We start from the raw sequence: 7,844 nt of genomic DNA, 5'->3' as shown, positions 1-7,844 counted from the left end.
ATAGAGGCTGCCGCACAGTATTAGTTACAGCGATGTATTGGCAGATGTCCCCTCCTCTCCCCGGTCTCCGGAGTGCCCCTGTTAGTGATAACCTTCTTCCTTTCATCCTTGCTGCGGTTTTTGGTAACTCTTTACTTTTATTGACTGTGCAGGTTAGGTGCCCTGGGGGCGGGGACTACCACAGATCCTGCTCATTGGTCAGCCCAGCGGCAGCAGGTGAGGAGGGGGCGGAGTGTTAGTCCCCGCCCCCAATGCACCAAACTGCCTAATCTGCATATTGAATACAGATTTCCCAACATGGCGCCGAGGGTGAAGGTGTGAGGGTGATCTGTATCCTCTAAGCAGCCATTACAGCAGGTGCCGGGCTCTGACCTGGAGTCCCTCCCCTTCCGGTGTCAGGGTGACAGGGCTGGATCCTGCCCCTATAGTGCCCAGGGGGCGGGGCTGGCGGTCCGCTCCTGCTGCGCACACAGGTCACGTGGGGATGCACGTGAGGCTGCAGGAGCCCGACCAATCACAGGCGGCGAGCAGTCGGGTTCGGCCCCGCCCACAGGCAGCAGGCGGGAGCGGAGGGTAAGCGGCCCCGGGGCTGTACTGAGGTGTATGGCGGCGGCGACCACCGGGGCAGCATCAGCATATAAGGGGTATAGCTGTCACGGCATGCTGGGGCTTGTAGTGCTCCTCCTGATGGAAGCCTCCAGGCCTCAGGCTGGCCACGGGGTGGGGGGCTGCAGGTCACGTGGCCTCCTCCTCAGGGGTTGTAGCTCCTGTCCTCTCCACCTAGCACAGGGACCATATATATATATATATATATATATATATATATATATATACATATACTGTATGTGTGTGTAATATATATATCTCACATACAGGGGTGGGGGGCTGCAGGTCACGTGGCCTCCTCCTCAGGGGTTGTAGCTCCTGTCCTCTCCACCCAGCACAGGGACCATATATATATATATACTGTATGTGTGTGTAATATATATATATATACTGTATGTGTGTGTAATATATATATATATCTCACATACAGGGGTGGGGGACATGATGCACGAGGTCACAGCAGATAATACTATAGTGTTGCATCACTGTGTCCCTGAGGTTACTGCTGGGATCTGTAGTCCTCCCAGGACCGGTGCAGGGGACGTTACTATCACTGTCCCTGAGGTTACTGCTGGGATCTGTAGTCCTCCCAGGACCGGTGCAGGGGACGTTACTATCACTGTCCCTGAGGTTACTGCTGGGATCTGTAGTCCTCCCAGGACCGGTGCAGGGGACGTTACTATCACTGTGTCCCTGAGGTTACTGCTGGGATCTGTAGTCCTCCCAGGACCGCTGCAGGGGACGTTACTATCACTGTCCCTGAGGTTACTGCTGGGATCTGTAGTCCTCCCAGGACCGGTGCAGGGGACGTTACTATCACTGTCCCTGAGGTTACTGCTGGGATCTGTAGTCCTCCCAGGACCGGTGCAGGGGACGTTACTATCACCGTGTCCCTGAGGTTACTGCTGGGATCTGTAGTCCTCCCAGGACCGATGCAGGGGACGTTACTATCACTATGTCCCTGAGGTTACTGCTGGGATCTGTAGTCCTCCCAGGACCGGTGCAGGGGACGTTACTATCACTGTGTCCCTGAGGTTACTGCTGGGATCTGTAGTCCTCCCAGGACCGCTGCAGGGGACGTTACTATCACCGTGTCCCTGAGGTTACTGCTGGGATCTGTAGTCCTCCCAGGACCGGTGCAGGGGACGTTACTATCACTGTCCCTGAGGTTACTGCTGGGATCTGTAGTCCTCCCAGGACCGGTGCAGGGGACGTTACTATCACCGTGTCCCTGAGGTTACTGCTGGGATCTGTAGTCCTCCCAGGACCGATGCAGGGGACGTTACTATCACTGTCCCTGAGGTTACTGCTGGGATCTGTAGTCCTCCCAGGACCGCTGCAGGGGACGTTACTATCACCGTGTCCCTGAGGTTACTGCTGGGATCTGTAGTCCTCCCAGGACCGGTGCAGGGGACGTTACTATCACCGTGTCCCTGAGGTTACTGCTGGGATCTGTAGTCCTCCCAGGACCGGTGCAGGGGACGTTATTATGACTTTTTGTTCTGTATTTTCTGAGATTCAGAGAGTTTTGGCTTTTTCCCTTTCCCTTCGGCCGTTGTTCCCCCTGCAGGGTCAGTGATGTTATATGTGGACAGGCCGGCCCCCTCCTCACAGTCAGAGTATATAGCAGTATATAGCGTACAGTCCAGGAGAGGTCTGCAGGGCCGCACTCACTGTAAGGTGCTAACACACACCACTGATGCGCAGCAGGTGTTCAGTTATTTATATCGTATCTGCTGCGTATCTGCAGCAGAAAATTCACTGCGATGCGGTGTGTGTGAAGCCACCCTAATAGAGAGATCTGTTCCAGTGTCCCAATGTATACTGCACATGTACAGGAGCGGGGACACCTTTTATACCTAGGAGTCCCTGCTCCTCTACATAACACCTCTTAAAGGGAGAGTTCACCAAAAATGTTTTTCTTTCAAAGCACCTGGTGCCAGAAAGTGCCAGAGATTTGTAATTTACTTCTATGTAAAAATCTCCAGTCTTCCAGTACTTATCAGCTGCTGTATGTCCTGCAGGATGTGGTGTTTTCTCTCCAGTCTGACATAGTGCTCTCTGCTGCCACCTCTGTCCATGTCAGGAACTGTCCAGAGCAGGAGAGGTTTTCTATGGGGATTTGCTGCTAGAGATTTGCTTCTAACATGTACTGGAGGACATACAGCAGCTGATAAGTTCTGGAAGACTGGAGATTGTTATATAAAAGTAAATTACAAATCTCTGGCACCAGGTGATTTGAAAGGAAAACATTTTTGGTGAACTCTCTCTTTAAGAGGTGTTGTGTAGAGGAGCAGGGACACCTAGGTATAAAAGGTGTCCCTGCTCCTGTCCTTGTGCAGTATACATTGGGACACTGACACCCCTCCCCCTATGAGTGATGGACGGGCCGCAGGTTATGGTGTCCGTCCCCGTATACTCCTCCATTATCTGACCAGCGTTTTGCATCGCAGGAGCGGCCGCCATGGAGGAAACGGGAGCTGTCAATCACACCGATCACAGGGCGGAGATACCGGAGAAAAATCGCCGGAAAAAGCTCCACACGGCGTCTCTGAACCTCCTGCGGGACTGGTTATACCGACATAGACACAACGCCTATCCATCCAGAGAGGAGAAGAGCGTCATGGCCGCACAGACCTCCCTCACTGTGAAGCAGGTACAGCACCAGAAGAGGGGCAGGAGCTTCACTCTGCCCGAACCACAGGCAGCATGAAATAGGATCGGCTCCTGTGTCACATCTGTCAGTAACAGCATTCCCCACCTGTCTGGGTTTATCTGGGGACGGGAGTCACCTGGGCGGCCCCTGACGGCTTCTCCCCGCCCCACAGACCTCTTCATACACACAGGGAGAGAGCTGTCAATCAAGTCCGGCAAGGAGAAGCTGACAGGACCGTCCGGGGGATGAGAAGCCGCAGCCTTTCAGGGAAAATCTTACATGGTTGCAATGAAGAAGTTGGTTTTGTGCTGGATGGGGTTCAGGCAGCATGAAACTGACAGGTTCTTTTTAAAGCGTACCTGTCGCATTGTTTGTTTTTTAAAGAAATTTTCAGGTTGTGATCACAAGCAGTTTTGCAATATACTTGTTTTTTTTTGGCATTTTCTATATTTAAGGTGAAGGGGTCTCCCTTCACTGTGCATGTAGACAGCTTCTACATGTCCACATTCAGTGGCAGAGAATCCTGGAAAGGCTCACATTGTACGGTCAGCTCTCCTGTCACACAGCACCAAAATCTCTGTAACCACGGTGACATTATACTGAACACAGAGCATTGTCTCCTGGGAAGCTGCAGAGCTGAGAAAAGAATTAGCCAAAGGGAAGCGCACTCTGTGGGGATGATTGACAGGCAGAGAGCCATGACTAGTCGTGCAGAACTGCTTGTGTATTAAAAAAAAATGTCTGACAGGCGCGCTTTAAAGGTTGTGAGTCCTCCAGTCAGATACTTGATGTTCGGGCTGTTGGGGTTGTCACTCTCTCGCCGTTTGTAGTTGAGGCTCCAATAGTCATCAGGGGTCCTTAACATTACTGCAACTTCTTCAAATTGTGATTTTTTTTTTTTGTTTGTTTCTACTGCTAATTGTTAGGGGAAATCTGTCTCTGGAAACTGAAACACCAAGACAGAACACAGGAGGGAGTGCTGGGCATAGCTAGTGCTGCGTGCAGAAGAGGAACTCTGGGCTGTAAGTGGGGAAGTAACTGTAATAGCGACAAACAGTTCTGGCCCCGCCCCTAACCTATAGAGAACGATAAATAGCTGTGCCATGACATTGAACAGGCTGGTACAGTGCTAAGCTGATCATTTCTGCAGTACATCACAATACATGGCATGGGGAGGGAGAAGGGGTTACTGATGCACTGGCTTATTAAGGTAACGTGAGACGAAATGAAAGAAAGAGCAGCAGCACAGTAAGGAAAGGGTTAAGGAAACAACACCGCACCACAAGGAACAGGATGCCCTTTACATTCCAACTGCTGCTGAGGTTAAAGAGAAGCCTTACCTTGAAAAGTGCAGATCCTCTGGAGAACAGCTAAATCTTGTAGATACACAGTCTTTCTTTATTTTCTGCACACAGCACATGCCAAGCCACACCCCCACTTCTCTTTTATTCACACAGCACATGCCAAGCCACACCCCCACTTCTCTTTTATTCACACAGCACATGCTAAGCTGCGCCCCCACTTCTACACACAGCATATGCTAAGCTGCGCCCCCACTTCTACACACAGCACATCCTAAGCTGCGCCCCCACTTCTATACACAGCCAATGCTAAGCTGCACCCCCACTTCTACACACAGCACATCCTAAGCTGCGCCCCCTCTTCTACACACAGCACATCCTAAGCTGCGCCCCCACTTCTACACACAGCACATCCTAAGGTGCGCCCCCACTTTCTCTTGAACACAGCACTTGCTAAGCCACGCCCACTTATATCTCCTGCAAACAGCACATGCTTAGCCGCGCCCCCACTTCTGCATACAGCACATACTAAGCCACGCCCCCTACTTTTCTCTCCTGCACGCAGCACATGCTAAGCAACCCACCCACTTTTTTGTTCTGCACACAGCACATACTAAGCAGCACCCCCACTTTTCTCTCCTGCACACAGCACATGCTAAGCTACGCCCCCACTTTTCTGTCTTGCACATAGCACAAACTAAGCCACACCCCCACTTCTCTCTCCTGCACACAGCACATACTAAGCCACAACCTCACTTCTCTCTCCTGCACAAAGCTCATGCTAAGCCGTGCCCCCACTTTTCTGTCCTGCACACAGCACAAGCTAAGCCATGCCCCCACTTTTCTGTTCTGCACATACTAAGCAGCGCCCCCACTTTTCTCTTCACACAGCACATGCTAAGCCATGCCCCCACTTTTCTGTCCTGCACATACTAAGCCACACCCCCACTTCTCTCTCCTGCACACAGCACATGCTAAGCCACGCCCCCACTTCTCTCTTATGCTAAGCCATGCCCCCACTTTTCTGTTCTGCACATACTAAGCAGCGCCCCCACTTTTCTCTTCACACAGCACATGCTAAGCCACGCCATCACTTTTTTGTCCTGCACATACTAAGCCACACCCCCACTTCTCCCTGCACACAGCATATGCTAAGCCACGCCCCCACTTTTCTCTCCTGCACACAGCTTATGCTAAGCCACGCCCCCACTTTTCTCTCCTGCACACAGCACATGCTAAGCCACGCCCCCACTTTTCTGTCCTGCACACAGCACATGCTAAGCCACGCCCCCGCTTTTCTGTCCTGCACACAGCACATGCTTAGCCACGCCCCCACTTTCCTGTCCTGCACACAGCACATGCTAAGCCACGCCCCCACTTTCCTGTCCTGCACACAGCACATGCTAAGCCACGCCCCCACTTTCCTGTCCTGCACACAGCACATGCTAAGCCGTCCCCTAACTTCCTCTGTTTTGGAGACAGAATTGTTCTAACAACAGACAGTGGACGGCAGATTTCAGAGAAGAGACATGGAGGAAAGTTGTTTGACATGAGGGTGATCCTTCAGAAACATGAGGGCGAGGATAAAGTGTCTGCCCTCATAAATGGTGGTTCATGGGTTGTGTCCAGTGAAGGGGCAGCTCTGCAGTACCAGGCCGACCCCGAGGGCAGCCCTCATAGACATTTACACTGTAAGGCTGGGTTCACACTACGTATATTTGAGGCAGTATGTTTGAGGCTGTATAGCAACCAAAACAAGGAGTGGATTGAAAACACAGAAAGGATCTGTTCCTATAATGATGTAATTGAGTGGATGGCCGTCATTTAATGGCAAATATTTGCTGTTATTTTAAAACAACGGCTGTTGTATTGAAATAATGGCCGTTATTTACCGTTATATGGCGGCCATCCACTCAATTTCACCATTTCAAGATCCTTTCTGTGTTTTCAATCCACTCCTGGTTTTGGTTGCTATGAGGACCTGACATGAGGACCAAATACAGCCTCAAATTTATATAGTATGAACCCAGCCATAGTATTGGGGTAGAGTTGGTGGCCGTGTAACATGTCAGGTGACCCCGTTCTCCTCCTGCAGGTTTCTGTCTGGTTTACCAACGCTCGGAGAAGGATGCTGCCAAACATGCTCCTCATGGATGATGGAAAGGATGATGACTGTGTAATCATTGGAAATCTAAACAAGAGCCCCGAGCCTGCTGATCATCATACATGGGCGGAGTCAGCTGAGCCTGCTGATCATCATACATGGGCGGAGTCAGCTGAGCCTGCTGATCATCATACATGGGCGGAGTCAGCTGAGCCTGCTGATCATCATACATGGGCGGAGTCAGCTGAGCCTACTGATCATCATACATGGGCGGAGTCAGCTGAGCCTGCTGATCATCATACATGGGCGGAGTCAGCTGAGCCTGCTGATCATCATACATGGGCGGAGTCAGCTGAGCCTGCTGATCATACATGGGCGGAGTCAGCTGAGCCTGCTGATCATCATACATGGGCGGAGTCAGCTGAGCCTGCTGATCATCATACATTGGTGAAGTCAGCTGAACCTCCTGATTCTGATGATCATACATGGGCAGAGTCAGCTGAGCCTGCTGATCATCATACATTGGTGGAGTCAGCTGAACCTCCTGATTCTGATGATCATACATGGGCGGAGTCAGCTGAGCCTGCTGATCACCATACATGGGCGGAGTCAGCTGAGCCTGCTGATCATCATACATGGGCGGAGTCAACTGAGCCTGCTGATCATCATACATGGGCGGAGTCAGCTAGGCCTGCTGATCACCATACATGGGCGGAGTCAGCTGAGCCTGCTGATCATCATACATGGGCGGAGTCAGCTGAACCTCCTGATTCTGATCATCATACATGGGCGGAGTCAGCTGAGCCTGCTGATCATCATACATGGGCGGAGTCAGCTGAGCCTGCTGATCATCATACATGGGCGGAGTCAGCTGAGCCTGCTTATCATCATACATTGGTGGAGTCAGCTGAACCTCCTGATTCTGATGATCATACATGGGCGGAGTCAGCTGAACCTCCTGATCGTTATACATCAATGAAAATAGCTGAGCCTGCTGATCATCATACATTGGTGGAGTCAGCTGAACGTCCTGATCATCATACATGGGTGGAGTCAACTGAACTTCCTGATCAACATACATGGGTGAAGTCAGCTGAACGTCCTGATCATCATACATGGGTGGAGTCAACTGAACGTCCTGATCGTTATACATCAATGAAAATAGCTGGGCCTCCTG

At 51.4% G+C, this 7,844-nt stretch overlaps 1 long non-coding RNA gene across 1 annotated transcript; it reads left to right on the top strand.

The window, feature by feature from the left end:
- Positions 1–485: 485 nt before the first annotated feature.
- LOC138772285 (uncharacterized) lies at positions 486–6,897 on the top strand. The gene is made up of 3 exons (XR_011359738.1): positions 486–573; positions 3,060–3,262; positions 6,659–6,897. It is a non-coding gene; the product is annotated as an uncharacterized lncRNA (long non-coding RNA).
- Positions 6,898–7,844: the final 947 nt, after the last annotated feature.

The sequence above is a fragment of the Dendropsophus ebraccatus genome, chromosome 14 (genome assembly GCF_027789765.1).
Source record: "Dendropsophus ebraccatus isolate aDenEbr1 chromosome 14, aDenEbr1.pat, whole genome shotgun sequence".
NCBI lineage: Eukaryota > Metazoa > Chordata > Amphibia > Anura > Hylidae > Dendropsophus > Dendropsophus ebraccatus.
Note: the sequence above shows the minus strand (reverse complement) of the source record. Positions and strands in the feature narration are given on the sequence as shown.